The sequence below is a fragment of the Nannospalax galili genome, unplaced genomic scaffold (genome assembly GCF_000622305.1).
Source record: "Nannospalax galili isolate Female #2095 unplaced genomic scaffold, S.galili_v1.0 scaffold286, whole genome shotgun sequence".
Lineage (NCBI taxonomy): Eukaryota > Metazoa > Chordata > Mammalia > Rodentia > Spalacidae > Nannospalax > Nannospalax galili.
Genome location: NW_008359442.1, coordinates 1643229 through 1668699, shown reverse-complemented (window position 1 = coordinate 1668699; position 25471 = coordinate 1643229). Strand labels below are relative to the sequence as shown.

At 40.0% G+C, this 25471-nt stretch overlaps 1 pseudogene; it reads right to left on the bottom strand.

Annotated features, from left to right (window-relative positions):
- LOC103725775 overlaps window positions 1–17001 on the bottom strand; it is a 28964-nt pseudogene extending 11963 nt beyond the window's left edge.
- Window positions 17002–25471: the final 8470 nt, after the last annotated feature.

Here is a 25471-nt window from a genome sequence, read left to right as displayed (position 1 = left end):
GCACACTTAAATATATGCAGGGAAAACATTCATACAAATAAAAAGAGTAATTAATTAAAAACAAAGCAAGAAGGTTAAAATAAAGGAGTTTAGGGATATAGCTCACTTGGTAGAGTGCTTGCCTAGCACAAGACCTTGGGTTTTATCCTCAGCACTGTGTAAATCCAGGCATAGTGGCCCAGGCTTATAATCCTAGCATTTGAGATGAGGAGGCAGGAGGATCAAGAGCTCATGGTCATCTTCAGCTACATATGAGTTCAAGACCAGATAAAACAACATCAAGAAGTAATGAATATTTTCAGGTAGGGGAAGAGTAGATGCGCCAAGTAGAAGGAACGTTTGACTCTAACCCAGGATGCTTATGACATCTTCTGATATAGTGACAGGTGAGCAGAGATTGGAGGAAGGTACATTAGGAAGAATACAACCAGCTGGTCAATACTGCAAATGAGTTACATGAAAGATGAGGAGAGCTGATCTTCCAACGTGGAAGCATGGAGGATGTTGAGTATCTTGACAAAAGCTGTTTTGTAGATGGGGTAGGCAAATGCCTGATTGGAATGGGTGCAGGAGAGAATCAGAAAAGATAAAGTGAAAATAAATACAGACATCTGTACAGGGAAGTTTTGCTGTGTATGAGAGTTGACAAGTGGAGCATTAGCCAGATGGGATGTAGACATAACAGGGTTTTTGATTTATTTTTATGTGTATGAGTGTTTGGCCTGCATATATGTAAGTGCAACATGTGTGTGCAAACCTATGAAGGCTAGAAGAGGGTGTTGGATCCCCTGGAACTGGAGTTAGGGACAGCCGTTAGCTGCCATGTGGGTTCTGGGTCCTCTGCAAGAACAGCCAGTGCTCCTAACCACTTAACCATCTCTCTGACTCTTTCACTTATATAGGAAACATTACAGCATATGTGATAGCAATGAGAATGATTTAGTAGTCTCTTAGTCTCTTTGGTGTTATTATAACAAAACATACAAGACTGGGTGCTTTATAAGAGAAAAGTTTATTTAGCACGCTTTTTATGCATTGCATATATATGTGTGTGTGTATTCATGTGTGTGCATGAGGAGGTCAGAAGACAACCTCCTCAGAAATGCCTCCTTTGAGAAAGGGCCTCTTATTGGCCTGGAGCTCACCAATTAGGCCAGACCAGCTGGTAAGTGAGCTGTGCTTCCCCAGTATCTCTTTCCCCCTCCTCAGTGCTGGAATTGCAAGCCTGCTCTACCACATGCTGCCACTTAGTTCCCACTGGTTAGCCTTTCCTCATCTCTCCCTCCCCATTCTCATAGTAACCATTATTTATTTGTTTTGGCTTTTTGAGTCATTCTCAGGTAGCCCAGGTTGGCCTTGAGTTTGCTGTGTAGCTGAGGATAACCTTGAACTTGATTTTCCTGCCTCTGCCTCCCAAGTGCCAAGACTGAAGGTGTGCTCAGCTGTGCCCAGCTGTTGTCTATACTTCCTAAGCCTTTGGGCTCTTATCAAAAAAAACCCTTGCCCATTTAAGTCTTTACCCCAAAACTCTAATCCTAATTTTGAAGAGTGTTTTATAGGACTTATAGAGTCCCAGTTTAGAGGAATAGTAAATCCTGTGCCTAATTTTTCTATCAATAACACATATACCAATAATTTTTAGTGGTTTTCAGTGTTTAGAAGTATCCTCTGGATGAAACAGGGAAAACTTTTAAGTGTGGCTCCTAGAGAAAATATGGATGCCAAGGTGGTGTACACCTTTAATCTCAGCACTCAGGGGTGGGGGATCAAGTTCAAGGTTACCTTCACCTACTGAGAAAATTCAAGGCCAACCTGGCTACATGAGACTGTCTCAAAAAGCCAAAATAAAACAAAGGAATACTAATTACTAGAGACTAGGGAGAGATGAAGAAATGTTAGTCAGTGGGTCGCCTTTATAATGAGAAAGAACAGAAAAGGTGTAAGCACAGAAAGCAGGAGGACACCAGAAAAAGATGGGAGGAAGAGGGACTAATCTCCACTAATACTATGATTTATTAGTGAAGAATCAAGATATAGTGGATAAGGGGCTGGAGAGATGTCTCAGCACTTAAGAGCACTGGCCGCTTTTGCAGAGGACCAGAGTTTGGATCCCAGCACCCACATGGTGGCTAACAACCATCCTGAACTCCAGTTCCAGAGGATCCGATGCCCTCTTCTGGCCTCTGTGGGCTTTGTAAGACATGAATGCCCTTATGAACATGCAGGCAAGACAGTCTCATACACATAAAATAAAATTAAATAGATCAGAAAAATTTTACGAAGAAATAGTAGGTAAGGCCCATTGTTTAGACTACAGAAGTGATCACCAGAGCCTTGACAGAGAAATTGCTAACAGCGGTTCCCTCTGGAAAGTCCAACTATGGTGTGGGAGGGGTGGGGCACTAAACTAGTCTCATTATAAGCTGTTCCCACATTATGTTTTTGTGTGTAATTATTGTGATATTTTCTTTTTGTTGATTAAAGATAAAATGTTTTGAAGAAGAAAGTTTTAATAAAGGTAAAGGGAGAATGGCTTATAATTCACAATGCTGTACAAGAACAATAAAAATAACAACCTAGAGGCTGGAGAGATGGTTCAGCTGTTAAGAGCACTAGCTGTTCTTGAAGAGAACCCGGGTTCAATTTCTAACACCACATAGTGGCTAACGACTGTCTATAATGACAGTTCCAGGGAAATTTGATGCCCTTTTCTGACCTCCTCCAGCATTGCACGACATGGGTGCACTTACATACATGCAGGCAATACACTTGTACACATAATAAAAAAAATAATAAGTAAAATCTTTGAAAAACATGACAACCTGGTGTTTAAATGAATGTGTCCAATTTTTAGGGTGGGATTAGTAATTGGAGAATCTATCAGCATGAACACATCACATAAAGGGAAGAAGAAGGAGGGGGAAGAGAGAGAACGAGGCAAGGAGAAAGGTTTGAGTATGGCTCAGTGCATTAATCATGTTATTTTCTCCAGCTGGGTCCCAGCAACTAGGAATCTGGGCCAAACCTCTGAGAAGAGTTGCCACTGATTTAGAGAAGAATGGAATCCCTGGTGTGTCTGGAGGTGTGAGGTGCTCTGTAGACACCTGCAAGTGGCTTGAGCACTGCTGTCCTCTCAGAAGACAAGGGACTCAGCCATATACATACAAAGAAGAATCCTCATGGCCACCAGGTCCCTCTTTGCACCTAGTGAATTCTGAGGGAAAGATAAGACTGCAAAAATTACTATAAGTATCAAAAAATGCTATTTTATCTATTTTTTTCAGCCCAGTGCTGGGTATCATATGGGTTCTTCCACATGGTAGGCAAGTACCCTACAATGAGGTATATACTCCGTAGTCCCGTTCTCCAAGGGTCATTATAACCCATAGTAGCTACAGCCTGGTGTGGCTGATAACACTGATTTTATTGCAAAAAGCATTAAGGGAGACAAACTGTGCCATGCTATGATTAAAGATACATTTAAAAATGAAAAGACAAATGCTATAACATTAAGCATTAACAAAATCCAACACTCAAATAGAGGGTTTTTGTTTGTTTGTTTGTTTGTTTGTTTGGGGTTTTTTTTTTTTACCTTTGGTCTTTTTGAACCAGGGTCTCCCTGTAGCCCCAGCTGGCCTGGAACTCACTCTGTAGACCAGGCTGGCCTTGAACTCACAGAGATCCGCCTGACTCTGCTTCCCAAGTGCTGGGACTACAGGTGTGCACCACACGCCCGGCTCAAATAGAGTTTTAAATGGACAGAGATGCAGGTATAAACCTGTCTGGTGGAAGCATTATGGGGGATAATGTGGGTCAGCTTATACGCTATGGATTCCTTTATTTGCTGTCCTTCCTAGGAAAGCATTATATTCATCAAATCACTCTCATTAAGTTTAGCCTATTTATTTGTTTGTTTGTTTGTTTGTTTTTATTTTGAGACAAGGTCACACCATGGAGCCAGGCCTGGAATGCATTATTTAGACCAGGCTGCCCTGGAACTCAGAAATCTGAGTGCTGGGATTAAAGGTGAATACCATCATGCCCCATTAACCTATGACTTTCTTTGGCTTATGGAATATGTGCAGAATTGATGTACACACAATTCTATGAAGCTATGTAAGAGGCATCTTGTAGTTCAGATGTCACACTGGCATGTTCTATGCAAGGGTTGCTCCTTGAACCTACATGCTGGCATGCAGCTCCAGGAACAGAATTTTAACAATATGCACTACTACAAATTACTAGCAAACCTTCGCTGTTGTCAAGCCATTGTGATTTGGAGGGAGATTCTTGTTTTACAACAGAACAGAGTTAAAGGTAACTATTATCGTCTTAAAAACTATTTATTACCAGCATCTAAAAACTCTAGTTAAATTATAACAGACATAATTTTAAATGTGAGAAGTCCTGAAACAGGATGTAAGGAAAATCTCCTGGACCTCTACATGACAGGGATGCTGAAACAAAATGTAAATTTTGGAATGAGATTGCAGCTACAAATAGTATCAAGAAGAGAGAGGGCGTGGAAAGAAGCAATAAATGAGCCTAAGATATGGAAAAGAAGCAAAGCTCATTTCTTAGAAGCAAATAAGAAAAAAAGGAACTATTAAAAATAAAAAGGAGAAATGAGCAAATTGAGTAATAGAAAAGCAAAACCCAACAATCTCCGTTCCTTTAAAACCTGTTTCTAGAGCATGCCCTCTTGCTGCGGAGACTCCTCCCTCTTACTGTTAGGCTTAATTTCCAAACTATTGTGGGTTTGAGGTTCACTTTGAAAAAATTAATACATTTTTGTACATTAATAAAGACTATTTAAATGGGGGCTGGAGAGATGGCTCAGCAGTTAAGAGTGCTGGCTGCTCTTGCAAAGGACTCAGATTCAATTCCTAGCACCGATACTGGGGCTAACAACTATCCATAACTCCAGTTCCAAGGGATCTGACACTCATTTCTGGCCTCTGTGGGCATTGTACTTACAGATATGCAGGAAAAACACTCATACACATGAAATTAAAAAATAATAATTAAAAGTATTTAAATGGGGGTTAGACAGATGGTTCAATGGTAAGAGCACTGGATTCTCTTGCAGAGGACTCAGATTCAGTTCCCAACATTCATATGACTGCTAACAACCATCCTAATTCCAGTTTCAGGGATATCAGATGCATTCTTGTGACATCTGTGGGCATTGCCTGATATAGACACACTTACATAAAATGCAGCGGAAACACTCATATACATAAAATAAAAATAAATAAATCAAAAATTTAAAGAATATTCAAATGAATGTTTAAAGGAACATATAAAATGAAATAATATTGAATGTATAAATTACCTAAATTATAGATGAATGATTAGGTTTCCACAAAAAATAAAACAGAAAAACATTCTGTCAGAAACTTTGCAAGAATCTTAAGCATGGAGTCGTCATGATCAAAGTCAGTGTTTCTCAGCTGAGGCTCTTGACCTACTAGTAAATCCTAAGATGCTTTTAGTTGGGTTTTAATTTACATTTAATAATGGAAATGAATAAAACTGAAAACATCAGAGTGCAATGCATATAGTACAGGTAAGTGCTGCTTCATGCAGCATTAGTTTTATTTCTATAGTATAAGTGTACTGAGATTAAAATGTGCATCTTACAATTGGGAGGTTGAAATAAAAAATAAATCTGAAGGCTAGACAGATGGTTTAGTGAGTGAAGCATTGGCATGAAGCCCTTAGTTTAGAGCTCCAGAACCCACCTGAAAGCCACATACAGCTGTCCATACCATGACCCCAGTGATATGGGGAGACAGGTGGATCCCTGGGACCTGTTGGCCAGCCAGTCTAGCAGAAACAGCAAGCTCCAGGTTCTATGAGAGACCCTGTCTCTAAAAATAGGGTGGAGACTAAGGAAGAGACCTGAAGTCCATCTCTGGCTTCTACACGTGCATGTAAAGGCCAGTGTATGTACATATACATGCATAAAACACACACACACACACACACACACACACACACACACACAGAGTCATTGTGTATCACTGATTTAGGCCCTTGTAATTAGAAGTCATGTTAAAAATATTTCACAACTTGAGGCAGAGGCAGGTGGATCTCTGTGAGACTGAGGCCAACCTGGTCTATGTAGTGAGTTCCAGGCCAGCTGGGGCTACAGGGGGGGGTTGTCTCAAAAAGACCAAAAAAAGATTTTTTTCGCAACTTGTGAAGGTTGGGCACAGCCCAATCAGTACTAAAACTATCGGCAGTGCTGAAAAACGTCTATTCCAGGGGTTATTCTTTTGAGCTGGACCTGGTGTCCCAAAGGAAAGGCCAAAGTGATGGAGTAGTGGCCTTATGAGTGTATTTGTTTTCCATTCCTGTAGTAGCAAATGACCCAAGTTTCACAGCTTAAAGTACAGAAATGTATTACCTAATCTGTAAGTCAGAAGTTAGACATAGGTCTAACTTAAGTTGAATCAAGGTGTTGATGTACCCTTCTGGAGACTTTAAGGAAGAGCCCTTCCTTGCCTTGATCAGCTTCTAGATATTACCCACCTTCCTTGACTTATGGCCCCTTTCTTTGAAGCCAGCAGCAGTGCCTGTAGCCCATCTTCCATAGTCACATCTTCTTCCAGGGAAGCTGGGAAAAGCCTTTCACTTGTTTTCCCCTTAGACAGGGTCTCATTATGTTGCCTTGGCTGGACTGGAACTTGTTATGTAGACCAGGCTGGCTTAAAACTCACAGAGACCCCCCTGCCTCTGCCTCCTTAGTAGTGGGATTAAAGGTGTGCTTCAACACACTCCACCTTAGGACCCTTCATTTTTAAGGACTGGTAAGATTAGATCGATTCCACTCAGATAATCCAGAGCACTCTTTCATTTCAAGATCTTGTCCCAACCATGTGTTCAAAGTCCCTTGGTCCCATGTTTACAGGTTCCAGAGGGATAAGGAATGGACATCTTTGGAGGTCCTTATTCTATCAAAATAGGTTTGCTTGATGGGAGCTAAAGACTGGGTCTGTGCAACCCCACTGTGGAGTCTGGGTGATGCTCAAGGAGTGTGTTGTGAGTGGTCTCCCCTGTACCTGAAAGAGGAGCTGGGAAAGTCTGAGCCACACAAACTCTGACCGCTCCACTCACTGTTTTCACTCTTCCAGTGTTTGTACTTTTTATTTATTTATTTTTATGTGTATGAATGTCATGCCTACATGTATGTAAATGCGCCTCACGTATGACAGCTCCTCCACCAGTGTTTTCATAGATTTAACTATGAAGTGGGCTAACTACCTCACACCCAGAACTAGAAGATAATTGTACACAAATTGAATTAAAAAATTTATAGACATACTTTTCCTCCCCTGGGGCTGGAGATGACTCAGTGGTTAAGAACACTAGCTGCTTTTGCAAAGAACCTGGGTTCAATTCCCAGCACCCACATGGCAGCTAACTGTAACCCCAGTAGGAAAGTTCAACACCCTTTTCTGACTTCTACACGTATTGCATGACATGGGTTCACTTACACACATGCAGGCAATACACTTAAGCACATAAAATAAAAAATAATAAATAATTTTTAAAATAGATAAAAATAATAAATAAGTGCTTGTTACTCTTGGAGAGGACCCAGGTTTAGTTTTCAGTACCCACATGGTGGCTCACAATTGCCTGTAACTCCAGTTCCAGGGACTCAGTTTCCTCTTCTGACCTCCAACAGTCACCAGACACTCATGTGGTGCATATACATACACTCATACACAAAAAATAAAACTAAATCTTTAAAACCCCAAACTTAAACTGTTTTGTTTGTTTCTTTCATTTTTTGCCTGTGTGGTTGTGGTGGTGGTGTTTGAGTGTAGAGCAGATGTTGACATTGGGTGTCTTCCTCAATCTCTTCTACTTTATTTACTGAGACAAGGTTTCTCGCTGAACCTGGAGGTGCCATTTAAACTAGTCTAGTTAGGTAAGCTGCCCTGGGGATCCCATCCCTACCTCTACAATGGGAATTACAGGAGGGCTGCCATACCCACACAGCTTTTATGTGGGTGTTGGGGATCTGAACTTGCTTATTGGCAAGTGCTTTGTCCACTAACCAAGCCATTTCTCCAGCCTGGTTTAGTTTTAGGATCATACCCCCATTGCCCCTGCCCAATTTAATGTACACACACACACACACACACACACACACACACAAAATGGCCTATAGAGTCTGATTTGTGTCCCCAAATGTCCTTCAGTGTGGGTCCATCCACTGGGCCCACCAAGAGTCCCATCCCTGTAAGACACTGTCTTTCCCCTTCCCAGCAGCCATCAACTGCCAAAAGTTCCTTAGGCTGGGATTTTTTATACACTTCAGCATGTCTATGTTGGGATTTTGTCTGGTTTTAGTTTGTATAGGACTTGTGCATGCTGTCACTATCGCTGTGAGTTCATATGAGTAAATACATGGCCAGCTGTCTGGAAGACTCTGTCTCCTTGTGGTCATCCACCCCTCTGGCTCTTATAATCGCTCCTCTGAAAGACTCTGTTTGCTTGTGGTCATCTAACCCCTCTGGCTCTTACAATCTCTCCGCCTCCTCTTCCACAATGATCCCTGAGCCTTGGGAGGCAGGGGTTTGAAACAGCTGTCTTATTCAAGGATAAGCACTCTGCAGCCTCTTGTTCTCTGCACATTGGTTAATTGTGGGTCTCTGTGTTAATCACCATATCTGCATAAGGAAACTTCTTTGGTGAGTGTTAAGAGATGCATTCATCCTAAGTGTAGAGGTTGCATTGAAGATGTGTCACTTGGGGTTAAGTGTCACCCAGTGGTTTTAGTTTTTTGAGATGGAGTCTCACTATGTAGCCCAGGCTGGCCTGGAACTCACTATGTAGCCCAGGCTAGCCTTAAGACAAAGGCAATTATTCTGGCTCAGCCTTCTGACTACTGGGATTACGGGCGTGAGCCACCATATCTAGTTTCCAGTTTTTATAATTCTAAACCAATTTATAATTCAGGAAAAAGTTCCTGGAATGGCATTTCAGGCTGATACCCCACAAATGTTGTTATATATCTAAGATGTCTAAACATATTCTCTGACAATGAAAATTTTAGTTTAAAAACTACTGGTTTGTGTTTATTTGACATGTTAAAATTAAATGTGCTTTAGTATACAGTAGAATTTTCCAATCCTTAAGGTCATCTGTGTGTGTTTACCATTACAGCAATCACCCTGTTCAGCATTTCTCTTGAATATTTTATGCCATAGGAATTAACTCATCTTTGACTCATTTAATTCCAGCCACAAAACCCTAGTGACTGCTAACAAAGCAGTGTATGGTTCAGGGCAATGCAGAGGAAATAGAGTTTTAAAAGATTCCACATGAGGTATCAAATTATGGAGATGCATCTTTCATAAATGTCTGTGGATGTGCTTAAATGGTATGTGAAAAGAAGTCAATCTGGGGACATAACCATTATGCTGCTTCACTGAATTGTTTAAAACAGAAAGATGTTAATTTATGTAGCTTTTATATTCATTCTTCCTCCATCATGAAGGAGATCTTACATAAAATTATTAAGCTATATATTTTTTTCTTCTGTAAATTTTATTGACTCTTGCTACTTACCCAAAAGGGTTTCTTTTTACTATGGTACTGCTCTCCCACTCCCAATTTTGAAGGCAGTAAGTTTTCTAATTGGAAAGGCGAATTTTTTTTCAAAACCCTTGCCAGCCTTTCATCAAGGAAGCTCTCTGCGTCTCGCCCTAGACTGGTCCTGTGCTGGCCATTGTTCCTTTCCTCAACTCTCCTTGTCTCTGTCTTGGTCTGATACTCCTGCCAACCTGACAAGCCTCAATAGCAACAGTACCCAAGAATGACTAGAAAGAATTGATTAGTGCTCTACACTTATCCAAACCATTCAGAAGTAATTTTCCATCACATGTAAAATCATTTTAAAACTATTAAGAAATATTTTTAGTATTTAAAAATTGTTTTAAATTTATTTTAAAAATTATTTTATGTGTATGAGTGTATTGCCTGCATGTATGTAAGTGCACCTGTGTTGTGCAATGTTCGAAGAGGTCGGAAGAGGGCGTTGGATCCCCTGGAACTGGAATTAAGGATGGTTGTCAGCCGCCATGTGGGAGCTGGGAATTGAACCTGTGCGGTGACTGCAGAGCCATCTCTCCAGCCCCGCATTTTTTAGTATTCCAATTTTCCCTTCTCTAGCATTAAATTTCATACTGAAAGGCAGGTCTGGAAGCTTGTACACTTCTTTTCCAGAAGTCTTTGCCAGCTATCGTCCATTCACATTTGGCCAGTGGGAGTTGCTGGCTGCAGAAAACATTCTGGTGTGGCACCATGGCGGACATATCTCAACGGCAGGTTTAATGCTGTCCATAAGGTGCCTCTCTGTGGAGTTCCTGCATGGGCCACACAGAAACCTCTGGAAGCAAATGCTTGCTTGGTGGCAGCTGTCTTCTCTCTGGGCAGTATTTCTTTTCACCACCCCTTCTCTTCTAGCTTTTCCAATATCTTGATAATTGTTTTACAGAATCAAAATCTCGTTCTGATCTAGTACAGTTACGCAAGCCTGTTATCACAGCCGCTCCGGAGAATCAGGAGTTTAACCAGCCTGGGCAACATAGAGCGATTCTATCCCAAATAAAACAAACAGCAACAGAGCACAAAACAAAACAAGACACAACGAAGATTCCCTTTCTGTTTGAATTATGTAGTGTTTTGTTTTCTTGATTGTGCTGATTAGACTGATTATAGCCTAAATATTCCCAAAATTAAGAATCATATATTCTTTTCTTTTTAAAATATTTTATTTCTTATTTTTTTTATGTGTATGTGTGTATTGCCTGCATGTAGGTAAGTTCACCTGTGTCGTGCAATGCCTGCGGAGGTCAGAAGAGGCTGTCAGATTCCCTAGGACTGGAGTTATGGACAATTGTTAGCTGCCATGTGGGTGCTGGGATTCGAACCCAGGTCTTCTGCAAGAACAACCAGTGTTCTTAACCACTGAGCCATCTCTCCAGCCCCTCTTTTTATTTTTTAAAGAAATAGGAAAGCACCCCTTGAACACTATCTTATTTAAAAATTTTTTTATTACATTTATTTATTTATTTATTTATTTATTTACTTGTGTGTATGTGCTCACAAACACATGCCACATAAGCATGTGGAGGTCAGATGACAACTTGAGGAAATTAGCTCTCTCCCTCCACCACGTGGGTTCCAGGGATCCAACTCAGGTCACCAGGCTTGATGGCAAATGTCTTTACCTGCTGTGAGTCACTGGGCCCATGTTATTTTCTGTGTTCACATTGTTGTTATTATTATTGTTGTTGTTGTTGTTGGGGTTTTGTTTAAGAGAGGGTGTCCCTGTAGCCCCAGCTGGCTTGGAACTTGTAGACCAGGCTGGCCTACATTGCACAGAGATATGCCTACCTTTACCTCCCAAGTGCTGGATTAAAGATGTGCTCCACCATGCCCAGCCACATTATTATTTCTTAACAAAATATGTTTCTTAAGAAAAAATATAAGCTTAAACTGTATTATAAATTTTGAACTTGTGAAGACCAAGACAATAAAATTATATTTTATCACAATTCCAGATTAACCAGCTTAGTTACTGATCTGAATATATGTTTTCTTACTTTTCCTTCTTTAATAGTTCATCCCATTAGAATACCCTCCACAGGAGACTTGGTGTCTGCATAGGCATTTTTTTCCATGATAGGAAAATATATATATTTCAGAACTTGGACTTGAATTTTCAAGTATTCAACCAGTCCTATATTTTGAAGCTTTTAATGTCTGCCTTTCAGTCACAGAAACTTTAATTTAAAAAGAGTTTTTGGCTTTTTGTAATTAGGCAGCTACCATTATTCTTAACTACTGACAATTATGACTTAAAAGATGAATTCTTAAATGATGATTTAGCTTTAAATGAATGGCTGTTCCAATCTCTAAAAATAGTACCCTGAGATCCGTTAATCAAAAGATAATTCACTGAAAGAATTCCTTGATCTGATCTTACTAGGCCGTTTAAAAGGGTCTGCTTTTTAAGTATCCATTCACACTGCTCTAAGAGCAAGAAGCAAGAATGTCAGACTGTTTAATTGTGAACTACAGGATAAAACCTTCAAGTTTTAATAACAACGGAGCTGGATGTGGCCACTACATATAAAACTGGTATAAACTGAGGTGCAGATTTTTTTTTTTTAGCAAGCTTAAAGTATAATTATAGTAATAGATTCAGCGAGACATTTGTCTTTGAAAAGCAGTTCAATGATTTAGCTGCAATTTCCATATTAAAGTGCCAGGTCTATTCTTGTAGTTCCCAGTAAAATTTTTTACCAGTTCTTCTTAATCATTTTTATCCATGATCATGTTATTGACGTAATTATTCATGTTATGTTTAGCAAGATGTTCATGTCTGGTGCTTAAAGCAAATTGCCTATTTTTTTTTTAACAAAGTAGAAAAAAATTCAGTAGGGTTGAATGCAAAATTACAAAGACAGGAAGAAGCGAAAGCTGGTAAACAAAGGAAAGAGCAACAAAATGTTAGTGATGGGAAAAACAGGTACTCAGAGTGCTACAAGAAGAGGCTCAGGCAGCAGGCCATAAATCAAGAGTTTCAATATTATTACTAAAGAGAGGGTGAGGAGAGAAAGAGAGAAGGGGGAGAGAGAGAGAGAGAGAGAGGGAGAGAGAGAGAGAGAGAGAGAGAAGGGAGGGAGAGAGAGAGAAAGAGAGAAGAGAAGGAGAGAGGGAAGGAGGGAGGACGGAAGGGAAGAGAATGTGGGGGTCAGAGGGCAGCTTTCAGGAGTCAGTTCCCTCCTTCCACAGTGGTTCCTGAGATTTGTCAGGCTTGGCAGCAAACACCTTTACAACCTGAGCCATCTCCATGTCCCAAGGCCAAGTTTTAAAACTCTAAGCATGAATAATTTTGCTGAGCTGAGAGTGATGGTAACTCTAAGTTGTCAGAATATGACAGTAAAGCTTCTCCATAAACATTTAGTAGTAAAACATAAGCTTAATGTTGGCATAGTTTGAAGCAGTTTTTACTTTGAAGATGCTTTGTCTAATAAGGTACTACTAGCTATGTGTAACTACTTAAATTAAAATTAACTAAAGTTATATAAAAAGAAAATTCAGTTCCTTAGTTGCCCTAGTCCCATTTCAAATCCTCAGGAGTCACACTGGGCACAGAGGACCATTGGATACACATAGAAAGGACATTTCTATCACTGCAGAATGTTTTGGTAGACAAGGCTGCTTGGAGGATGACCAGCCCCATGTGGAAGGTCATAGTTAAGCTTTCTCAATATCATTCATCTTGAATTTCAGTACAAATGCTTTTTATTATTGTTTAAGTTGGGAATTACTTCTAGAAGCAAGATACAGAACTAGATGAAGCAAATGTCAAATTCTTTATTGCTTTATTTCTCAAGAAAATCTTTCCCTAAAATATTAATATCTGGGGCTGGAGAGATGGCACAGCCGTGAAGAACACTGAGGAACCAGGGCTAGTTCCCAGCATCCACATGCAACTAACAGCCATCCATAATTCCAGTTCCAGGAGAGCCATCACCCCTCTTCTGGTTTCTGGGGGCCTTGCACGACATGGGTGCACTTACATACATGCGGGCAAAACGCTCATACACATAAAATAAAAATAATTAATTAAAAATGTTTAAAGCCTTTCAAAAATACAATATCTGTAAGTCAATAAGAAATTCAATGGCTTATTGGGAATTTTAAATACCAGCGCCTAAGAAATGCAATAGTTTGTTGTTAAAACTAAACATGCAGCATCCTTTGACTTGGTGTAATATTTGTGGTGTATTATTTTATTTTATTTTTTGATTGACAGAAAAAGTGAGAAAGAAAAAAGTTTTGTCTGCTAAATGGCATATTATAATTCATAGCACACCCTAACAAAAAGCATCTTTTGCAGTAGGTTTAGCAAGCATTTATATAATATATTTGGGTGTGAAAAAACCCTTGTATTAATAATCCTATAAAGTTTTAAAGGTTAAAATACTTCCACTGTAATATAAACATTTGCTCTATTAATAATTTTAAGATATAATATCTTTCTTAGAACTGTCTAGGAGCTTAATAACATAAAAATCTCTTATGTTGGCCAGGCGTAGTGGCATGCCTTTAATTCTAGCAAGAAGGATTTTTATGAGTTCAGGCCAGCTTGCTCTACATAGGGAGTTCCAGGGCAACCAGGGCTACATAGTCAAAACTGTCTCAAAAAAATCGTTTATGCTAGAACACAGGAAATGACTGGATACTTTCCAAATCTTTTATGAGCAAAACATAACTCTGATGGTATAATTGAATGAAGATGTGGTGCAGCCAAAAAAAAGATAAATTTTGCAAGATTTAAAACAAATAAAATACCAACAAACACAGTTCAATAATGCATTTAACTTTAACCCACTGAGGCCAAGGAAAATTATTCTAGAATAGAAAACTGAAAAATATAGAGAAACATAGTAAGTAACTACATTAATTTACTAATTAAGAAAAATTTCTTTTCATAGGAAAGTAGCCCACTCCTGGCACTGGAATTTTCATTTAAAAAGCTGTGGCTTCTGGGAACAGCTTTATACATCCACACAGAACACCACCATTCAAATCCTTTAAAATTTTTATTTTTTATTAACTTATAAAGAAATATGTGATATTTTAAGTAAATGTTGAAAAGTTACATATGTGAGAGTCTACATATATATTCTTTTAAAATTTTTTAAAGATTTTGTTTATTTTTATTTTATGTGTATAAGTGTTTTGCTTGCATGTAAGTGTACCGTGTGCATGCAGTGCCTGTGGAGGCCAGATGAGGGCATTGGATCCTCTGGAACTGGAGTTAAGGATGGGTTATTACCAACCATGTGAGTGTTGGGAACCAAGCTCAGGTCTTCTGCAAGAGCAGCCAATTTCAATTCTCTTAACCAATGAGCTATGTCTCTTGTCCCAACCTTGATTTTTTTTTAATTTTCTTTTTTTATTGAATTTTTGCAAATTTCATATAATGTATTTTGATCGTATTTAGATCTCCCTGCCCTATCTGCATACCCCCCCATATATCTTTTCCTGCTGGATTCCACGTATCCTGTCACATATATTAAAGCCTTTAGAGTCAAGTTGTTTGTGTCCCCAAATATCCTTCAGTGTGTGTCCATCCACTGGAGCCTGGTTCACTGATCCCACGTCACACCCTAAAGAAACCCAGCTTTCCCTCTCCCAGCAGTCATTGGTTGCCAATAGTTCTTCAGCTAAGGTTGGGGCACACATTAATATTATTTAAAACTTTTAAAAATTATTTTATTTTATGTATATGAGTATATTGCCTGTTGTAGGTAGGTGCACCCATGTCATGCAATGACCGAGGAGGACAGAAGAGGGAGTCAGATCCCCTGGAACTGGAGTTATGGATGGTTGTTAGCCATCATATGGATGTTGGGAATCGAACCTGGGCCCTCTGCAAGAGCACTGTTCATAACTGCTGAGCCATCTCTCCAGCCCCAACATTAGTATTCTTAATAAAAACATAATACTATGTACAATTAAACAATGAAGAGTATTACAAATAAAAAATCAGTACCTAGCAAAGACATATTCTTCATCATTTTGTATTGCATACCATTTTAGTCAATGTGATGATGTATGAAACAGGAAAATGGAAAACAGTAGAAAGCGTAAAACAAAACCTTTTTATTTTTCAAAGTATAAGATTTCATAGCAAGAAAATTAAGAGGAACCAGCTCTGAGGCTCGAGGAGGTAGTTCATTTGGCAGAGTGCTTGCTTAGTATGCAAAGTACTGAGTTTAATCCCCAGAACCACTTAAATTAAGCACGGTGACACATGCACTTCGGAATTAGTGGCAAGAGGATCAGCTCCTAACCTCAGAATTAATAAAATGCAGAGATTAAATGTTAACTATAAAGGCTAATATATTTCTATAAAATCCAAATTCTATAAGAAGCCAAGCATGGTGGTATCTGCTTGTAATACTAGCACTTGGGAGGTAGCAGGCAAATGAAAAATGAAGGCAAGAGGACCAGGAGTTGAAGACCACCCTCAGATACATGTGCATTTGAGGTCAACCTTGATCAGATCTTGTCTCAAAAAACTAAAATAAGTAAATAAAAAAAACAAACAAATGAAAAATAGAATTAAGAAAAGGTTGCTGGGTATGGTGGCACACACCTTTAATCCCAGAACTAGGGAGGCAGAGGTAGGCAGATGTCTGTGAGATTGTGGTCAGCCTGGTTTACACAGCAAGTTCCAGGCCAGCAGGAGCTACAGGGAGACTCTGTCTTGAAAAATTTTTTAAAAAAAAGAAAAGATAAAGATTGAATCATTCAAAAATCAATAAAACTTCTATATTAGTTACTTTTCTGTTGCTGTGATTAAAAAAAAAAAACATGACCAAGGCCTCTTTTTACAGAAGAAAGAATTTATTTGGCTTATGGTTCCATGGGGATAAGAGTCCATCATGGCAGAGAGACATGGATGGCAGCAGAGGTGGCTGGAGCAGAAAGCTGAGCACTCACATCTTCAAGCAGGCACAAGTGGGGTGAGGCTATAAACTCTCAATGCCAGTCCCCAGTGACATACTTCCTCCAATAAAGCCATGCCTCCTAAAGGTTCCATGACTTTCCGCCACCCGAACTACTAACTAACCAAGTGTTCAAATACTTGGAGCCTATGGAGGGCATTCTCATTTAGACCACTACAACTTCTTTAAAATCATGGAAATCCACTTGAAATACATATATATAAAACAAAGTCATTTCTGTGTAAAATTTTTAGTGGGTGATGTTCCTCTGTCTGAAGAAAAATAACAGAATTTAAGAGATATGAATGAAGACTTAAATAAGTGGAGAAAACATTGTTATTTTTTGAGACAGGCTGCTCTTGAACTCACTTTGTATCCAAGGACAATCGCAGACTTCTGTTCCTCCCATCTCTACTTCTTGAGTGTTGGAATTACAAGCACGTGCCATTATAGCAGGTTTTATGTGGTGCTGGGGATCGAACTCAGAGCTTTGTGCATGCTAGGCAAACACTCTTCCAACTGAGTTACATACTCAGCTTCAACATCTTGTTGTTCAGCTACAAAAACAAATATTCTAAAGATCTTAATTTTTCTCCAGTTACCATATAGATTGGTGCAATTCTAATCAAAATACTATTTTGGAGGCCGTAAGAATGATTATATATGGCCAGGCGTGGTGGTGCACACCATTAATCCCAGCACTTGGGAGGCAGAAGCAGGTAGGTCTCTGTGAGTTGGAGGCCAGCCTGGTCTACATAGAGAGTTCCAGGCCAGCTGGGGCTACAGGGAAACCCTGTCACAAAAAAGAATGATTATATATATAAAATGTATATAGCCCCAGCTGGACTGGAACTCACTATGTAGACCAGGCTGACCTTGAACTCACAGAGATCTGCCTGCCTCTGCCTCCCAAGTGCTAGGATTAAAGGCGTGTGCCACCATGCCTACCTAATAAAAAATATTTTTAAAACACTGATATTCTATCTGATAATAAACATACTAACATCATTAAACACACTATGTTTTAAAATAGTGCCTCTCTCTCCTCCAATACTAATGAGAAAGCAAGTTTCCTAAGACTGCTGGATCATGCTGGAGCTGGATCTTGGTGGATGTAGATTTATCCTTTATCTTTTTCAGTGGTCTGCCATCTGGTGGCATTGGCTGTTGTTGCTTCGTTAGTGTATAATTCTTTTCCAACAGCCAATAAATGAGAGGTGAGTGCGCCTTTAACTTGCCTTAAATGACACTTTCCAGTTTTATTTATTCCCTATGCACATTGACATGCTGAGTTCCAAAAAATGTTGATTACTGAAGCACAGTGCTTTTTTGCATATATTTACAAATTTCCATATTAAAAAATTAAAAATAAATATCAAATACACAGTTTTGCTTTCACAAAAATATAAATATGTGGGCTGGGGAGATGGTTCAATGGGCAAAACGCTTTCCATGCAAGAATAAGGACCAGAATTCAGATCCCTAGCACCCATGTAAATGCAAGACAGACGTAGTGGTCTGTCTATAATTCCAGCACTTTCAAAGAGGAGGCAAAAGATCCCCAGAGCAAGGTAGCTAGGCACATTAGAAAAAAAGACAAGCTCTGGGTTCGAAGGAGAGAGCCTTCTGTAATATATAAGGTAGAGAATGACTGGAGAAGACACCAGACATCAGCCTCTAGCTTGCACACACATGCACATCAGCATCTAGGGTGGAGAACAAGGTAGGGTCCTGAGGGATCAAGGTCATATGCCAAGGTCACAAGAGGAACACATGGCTTGGTGAGCTTATTTACAATATAAGCAAGATTAAGATAAGAAAAGCCAGCACTTGAAAAAGAAGAAAAAAGAAAAGTCAGCTCTTGGGAGGCAGAAACAGATGGATCTCTGTGAGATCGAGGCAAGCCTGGTTTGGTCTACATAGCAGTCCAGGTCAGCTAGTGAGACCTTGTCTCAAAAAATTGAAAAAAAAAAGTAATTTCCACAAAGAGTGATTAAGACACTCTGTGGCTTCCTTACTGTCTCAGAAGGTTAAAATTCAAATTAGTGAGTTCCATGGTGGATACAAGATGTTCCACTAGCATACCAAGAAAGCATTAGAGCTTAACCTACAAAGTTTTATCTCACCTTTAAATTGTGGCTTTACTTTTAAGTTATACATAATGATTTACATATACATGTGTATATGTATGTATACATAGCTTATAAACTCATAAATTAGGAGAAGTGTTCAAATAATTTTTTACTACTGGAATATCTGACTGAAATATTTCAGGCTCAGGGATGAGGATATAATTGGTAGAGTGTTTGCCTAGCTTGTATGAAGCCTCAAGTACCACGTAAACTGGGCATGGTGGTACGTAACTGTAATCCCAGCACTCAGAGGTGGAGATATGAGGATCTCAAGTCCAAGTCAAGTCCTATGTCAAGTCCTATGTAGCTTGACTACATAGTTCCAGGTCAGCCTGGGATACATGATATCCTGCATCAAAAACTAAAACCAAACCAAACCAACCAACCAACCCGCCAAGCAAGCAAACAAACAAACAAAACAATCTGAAGCCATGAATCTAGGTGACAGTCTCTTGAAAAGTAACTAAAATAAAAGGTAAAGTACATATAAACATTCTCTATAAATAAGATGTGCCACCCAAAGTTACTAATACATTAGTTAAAAGATGGAAAAATCAAGAAGATAGGTGAAGAAACACAAAGGAAGACAGAGTGAGTCTGTTTAATAAACAGTAGAAGTTACAAGAGAAGAAAAGAACACGGAAGAGACAGGAAATTAGACAGCAAATACAATAATGAGAAAACCATAATGAACCAGAGGGCAGGTAAAACAAAAGGAGGGGTGATCAATAAAGAGGCCCCAAACAAAAGAGACAAAGTAAGCTGCATCTAGGCTATACATGTTATGCCCAAAATCTCAGGTTTTCCGGAGGAACAGGAGTTCATAGTCATGCTTGGCTATATAACAAGGTCAAGGCCAGCCTGGGTCACATGAGACTGTCTCAAAATATCAAGACAACGACCAACATCTTATTCTGAAAATAAGCAAATTGCCAGACATTTGGAATTAGGACACGCTGTAACTGCTGTGGGTTCTTAGTGCCCAGCTTTGTACTCTGTAGAATACATACTCACAGAGGAAAGAAAGGATTTAGCTTATAGCACTTTATGCCAAATGAATGTGATTAACTAGGATTTAGAAAGTCAATGCATTTGTGCTATTTCTTTTTCTCTATTTTAAATTGAGCTGCTGAATATTTTATAGATTTTTGAGGAATATAACACAAAAATTGAAAAGAAGATGAGAATTCTGAGATATTTATTCACAAATGCTAAAAATCTAAGGACTCACTGGAAAATTTTGAAGATATGGCAGGTAATTATTTATTTGCCAACCCACAGAAACCGGCTCTGGCTCTCTGTTGTTATATAAGTCAAATAACCAAGTAAGGATATTTTTCAAAGAACCTGTAATTTAGAACTTGTAAAAAGTCTTTCTATAGCTGAAACAAAGGCAACTCACAGCATCACTCCTCTCTTATTTGAAAGCTGAATTCATGCTATTTGGAGGAGCAGTTAAGTGGTTTATTCGTGATGTTCTATCTGGACAATAAATTATATTTTAAAGTGCCACTTCTATCTCATTGGTATTTTTAAGCCTATTGCTAATAATAACTTTAAGTCATTTGACCTAGAATTCAAGCATGTTTTGCTAGAGTTAAAAACAAACTGTCTTCTCTCAGGAATCACACCTTTACCATTTCCTCGGGGCCAGAAAAGAGAAACACATTATTTTTAGGCAAATGTGAGGCACTGTATACTGAGGTCATCATACAATTACTTATCCAAAATTCACTGCAAGTCTCTTGTGGTTTGAATATGAAATATGAAAATGTCTTGGGGGCTTAGTTCTAGATCATGGGCTTTTAGAAAGTGATTGTGCTGTGGTGCTCTGACCTACTCAATGGGTTAATGCCTTGATGGATTTAAAATACAACAGCACTATTTCAAGGTATAAAATAGGATTGAGGCGCCCCCAGAGGTAGAAGCCGGTGGATCTCTATGAGTTTGAGACTAGCCTGCTCTACATAGAGAGCTCCAGGCCAGCCAGGGCTACCTGGAGACCTGGAGGTAGTGAGACCACGTCTCAAAGAAAAAAAAGAAAAAGAAAAGAAAAGAAAAAAAGAAAAAATTAAAAGACAGAGCCTAGTCACACGTCCTTGTTGATTGCAGGGTCCCTTCCTGCATTCTTTTTCCTCTGCTTCCTGGCTATCATGAGATAAGCAGCCTTTGTCATGTGTTCCTGCCACCATGATATGCTGCCTCCATAGAACCAAAGACTCTGGACTGAAACCTTAGAAACTCTTTCTATTCTTAAGTTTATTTATATCAGGTATTTTGTCATAGTGATACAAATTGTCATAGTGATACAGTGTTAGTGCTAAGTATTCTGCTGGACACAGAGATTCATTTGTGAGATTAAGGAATCTGACTCCTACGAAATTCACAATGATTTCTCTAGTTCTCTACTAATTTAGGATTCTCATCCTAAACCATTTGTATGTAATTCTGCTCTACTTGCACACAGCCTCGGGGGACTAGAAGGGACTAGAGTAGATAGTCTGGGGAAGCTGAGAGGAAAGGGGCTCCCTTTATATAGCTATGGGGAAGCTTATCCACGGTGAGCAAAGCCTTTCCAGTGTGACTACTCTGGTGTTCCTGTCCGCAACCCTTCCATAAGTAAGCCCAATAAACTAATTAGTCCCCGTGAGTAAACTGTGGTGGGGTTGTACTTTGGTTTGTCTTAGGATCTTAGGAGGAGGGAGTGGACATTGTTCATATCTCCCCCAGGGAAGGAATATTTTAAAGTTTTGTTTTGTTTTGTTTTGTTTTGTTTTTTGTCTTTTTGAGACAGGGTTTCTCTGTAGCCCCAGCTTTCCTGGAACTCACTATGTAGACCAGGCTGGCCTTGAACTCGCAGAGATCTGCCTGCCTCTGCCTCCCAAGTGCTGGGACTACAGGCATGCACCACCATGCCCGGAATATTTTTAAGTTAAAAAAAAGAATTTATTGAGCTTTTGTAATTTCATACAAAAGTTCTTAATCAAATTTATACCTCCTCCCCATCTAGTTCCCCCAAACCCCCATGGGACTTCATGTATTCTGTCATACATGTTAAGCCCTATCTAGTCAAGCATTTGTGCCCAAATTTCCTTCAGTGTAAATTCATCCATTGGAGTCTAGGCAGCCCACCTAGAGATCGTAAGTAAGGCATACTCTCCCTCTCCCAGTAGTAATCACTCTCCAGCAGCTCTCAGTCTAGGGCCGACCCACCACCCATTTCTCTCATCCCCTCTGGGTGCTTGTTTGAGTTGGCATGGGTCCTGGGTTTGATGCCACCATTGCCACAAGTTCACATGTGCAAGCTTCCAGTGGCCTGAAAGCCTCTGCTTCCCGGTGTTCACGAACCAGCCTTGGCTCTTACAATCTTTCTGCCTCCTCTTCCACAATAGTCCCTGAGCTATGGGTGGGTAAGTGTGCTGGATAGCTTTAGTGTCAACTTGACACACCTGGGTTGAGGGAGCCTCAATCGGGAAATTGCCTCTATTGGACTGGCCTGTGGCCATGTCTGAAGGGCATCTTCTTGATGAGTGATGTGGGGGGGCCCAGCCCACTGTGGGTGGTGCCACCCCTGGGCAGGTGGGCCTGTGCTCCATAAGAAAGCAGGCTGAGCAGGGGCAAAGAGAGCAAGCCTGTAAGCAGCGTTCCTCCATGGCCTGTGCTCCAGCTCCTGTGCTGTGGGAGGACCCAGCCCACTGTGGGTGGTGCCACCCCTGGGCAGGTGGGCCTGTATTGCATAAGAAAGCAGGCTGAGCAGGGACCTGGAGAGCAAGCCAGTAAGTGGTGTTCCTCCATAGACTGTGCTTCAGCTCCTGCCTCCAGGTTCCTGCCCTGAGTTCCTACCTTGGGCTCATGAACTGCATGCGACCTGGGAGATGTAAGACAAATAAACCCTTTCCTCCCCAAGTTGGTACTGGTCAGAGTGTTTTGTCACAGCAATGAAGAACAAACTAGGACAGTACGTTTCAATATAGCACTCCTAACCAGGAATACACATTTTGCAGTCTGTTATTCTTTGAAGCTTGTCCAGTTGTGACCTTCTGTATGTATCTTACTCTGTTGTATAAGGAAGCTTCACTGGTGAGAGTTGAGGAATGCATTAGTTTTCTCTCTACCCCTCATTCCGCTATGTTCCATGAACCTTAGATGTAGAAGTTCAATTGTAGGTGTGTCACCTAGGACTGGGCATCTCTCAGACGTATATTCTCTGTGTCTGACCCAGTTGTGAAATTCTGCAGTAGCCTCCATCTGTTGCAAAAAGAAGCTTCTTTGATGAGTGGTATACGGTATACTTGCCAGAGTGCTGGCAGGCCTTGGAAGGCATTATGTAATAGGAATATGCACTAGGAAATTTTATTGTAATATGTAAAATGTTATGATTAAAAAGATGAAAGCTGGCATGGTAGATTATCCTTGTAATTCTGGCATGTGGAAGGCAGAAGCTGGGGAATTACTGCAAATTTAAGGCCAGTGAGCTCTAGGCTATCCAGAGCTACATAGTGAATAAGAACAGTTTTTTAAAAAGCAATAATGGGATTGGCGCTATGACTCAACAGTTAAGAGCACTGGCTACTCTTGCAGAGGACCTGGATTTGAATCCCAGCATCCACATGGCAGCTAAGAATCATCCATAACCCCAGTTCCGGGGGAATCCAATTTCTTTTTCTGATCTCCATGAGCATTGCACAACACAGGTGCACTTACAGACATGAAGGCAATACACTCATACACATAAAATAAAAATAAGAAATAAAATATTTAAAAATGTTTCACTTCCTTTTAAAAAATTTTAAAAGCAATAAATATAAAAGACAAGAATTATTTAGCATAGGGCTGGGGATATAGCTCAGTTGATGGAGTACTTACCTAACTTAGACAAAGCCCTGGTTGCAGTCTCCAACACCATATAAACTGGGTATGGCAGCCCACGCCTATAATTCCAGAACTTGGGAGGTGGAGACAGGAGGATCAGAAATTCAAGAATCATGGCACACACCTTTAATCCCAGCACTTGGGAAGCAGAGGCAGGTGGATCTTTGTGAGTTCAAGGCCAGCCTGGTTTACACAATGAATTCCAGGACAGCTGGGGCTACAGAGAGACCCTTTCTCAAAAAGCCAAAAAAAAAAAAAAAAGTAGTTCAAGCTCATCTTTGACTACATGGTGAGTTCAAGGCCAGTTTGAGCTACATAAGATCCTGCCCAAACAAACAAACAAACAAACAACTCAGACTAGAACTACCATATGACTCAGCTGTCATATTCCTTGGTATTTATCTGAAGGAAATAAGTCAGCATACCAAACAGAGATCTGTATAGTCATGTTTATTGTGGCACTATTAATAGCTGAGATTTGGAATCAGTGTAGGTGCCTGTCAACATACACTTCTTCCGTAGGCTTGACATGAATTTAATTAGAGAACACATATAAAAAAATATTTGGAGAGGCAGCCTTTGTGAGTTTGAGGCCAGCCTCATCTATATAGAGAGTTCCAGGCCATCTGGGACTACTAGGGAAACCTTGTCCCAAAAAAGCATACTCAACTGAAGAATTGTCCTGATGGCTTTAATCGAAATGGAAGACCCATGCCAAATGTGGGTAGTACCTTCTGGAGTAGCCCAGATAAAGAGGTTGCACGGCAGAAAGATTATTTGCCTTTTGCTTGTTTGGCCTTTCCTCTCACCACCGAAGAATTGAGTTATACTGTTGTTGCTGTTGATTCCTTTGCTGACATCTGAGCCAGTGTTTCCAGGCTTCTATCATTGACTGAGGACCAGCTTCTCTTCAGGAATCTTCCAGGTTTTCGGTGCCAGATTGGGACCACTGAGACACCAGCCTCATGGACTGAGCAACTACCCCGGTCTTGACCTCTCCAGTATGAGACAGCCACTGAGGGGTTACTCTGGCTTCTGAGGCCCCCAGCCAGCCTCAAGGACCTGAGCAGGATCTCAGTCTCTCAGGTGTGATTCAGCTGTTGTCATACTTTTGAAGTAAGCTGCTTAATAAATCACATATATAATAAATTATATGTATGCACTCTGTCAGTTCTTTTCTTCTAGAGAACCCTAATACACACACACACACATTTATGTGTATCTATTTCTTTTTTATATTTTGTTTATTATTTTTATTTTATGTGTATGAGTGTTATGTCTGCATGTAGGTAAGTGCACCCATGTCATGCAACGCCTGCAGAGGACAGAAGAGTCTGTCGGATCCCCTGGAACTGGGGTTATGGACAGTTGTTAGCTGCCATGTGAGTGCTGGGATTCAATCCGGGGTCTTCTGAAAGAACGGTGTTCTTAACCGCTGAGCCACCTCTCCAGCCCCTGTGTATCTATTTCAATCTCTCCTGTGGTATTTATCTTTAATATGAAAATTTGTTCATGTGTAGTAAATCAGAGTAGTAAAACAGCCAAAATGAGTTGTGAAATTCTAACAGATGACATTTGGCATTACTGTGGAAATGGTGAAAATACGGAAACGAGCACCATGCCGATTTCTTACTCTCTTCCCCGTTGCATCCACATGCACCACACTGAGTGCACACTGCTCTGTGCTTTCATTTCATGATAAGCACGTTATTTGTGTAAGTGTCATGATTATAAGCACCTCAAATAGCAAATAAAAAGAAAAGCCTTGTGCTTTGAGGAGACGGAACTAAAATATTTCAAAATAATGAGAATATTTGTAAGCCTGAAAAAAATCCACATTGCCCATGTTTAGGAACAAAAGATTAAAGGAGCTTGGGCGCCACAGTTATCTGCTTCTAGCAGAACTGAAAAGCA